The sequence below is a fragment of the Seriola lalandi genome, unplaced genomic scaffold (genome assembly GCF_002814215.2).
Source record: "Seriola lalandi dorsalis isolate HSWRI2012SDOR001 ecotype SW California unplaced genomic scaffold, Sedor1 jcf7180002054947, whole genome shotgun sequence".
Taxonomy (NCBI): Eukaryota; Metazoa; Chordata; class Actinopteri; order Carangiformes; family Carangidae; genus Seriola; species Seriola lalandi.
The window spans coordinates 663,691-664,048 of record NW_019525498.1 but is presented as its reverse complement, the minus strand read 5'-3'; the positions used below and the strand labels follow the sequence as shown (position 1 = coordinate 664,048).

The 358-nt window shown below is 37.7% G+C and overlaps 1 protein-coding gene across 5 annotated transcripts in view; it reads left to right on the top strand.

Moving 5' to 3' along the window:
- col12a1b (collagen, type XII, alpha 1b) overlaps positions 1-358 on the top strand; it is a 112,281-nt gene that overhangs the window by 27,949 nt on the left and 83,974 nt on the right. The window lies entirely within an intron of this gene.

The following is a 358-nucleotide window of genomic DNA, read 5'->3' as shown; positions in this document are numbered from 1 at the left end:
TGTGTTCTGATAAATATTCTTCACAGAAAATGAGCCAAGGCCAATGAGTCTGGGTTTGAAAAAATACTTAATCATATAATTTTTCTTTTGATAAAAAATGAAAACGGGTCCCACAGACCCGAACACCACACAAGGGTTAAGGGGGAAGGTCTGCAGTAATGATATGATGAAGTAAAGATGTTCAATAGACTTCAATAACGAGGTTTCCTCTCCATGTTATCCTGTTGGCTCCGTAGACACTTTGAATTCATCCCCCTTCCTGGCATGTTTTATGTCTTCTGTCTCCTGACGCTCTGTACTCAGTCATGAAGCAGAAATGCCTTAAAATATCCTCAGAAATGTTAATATACATATATAT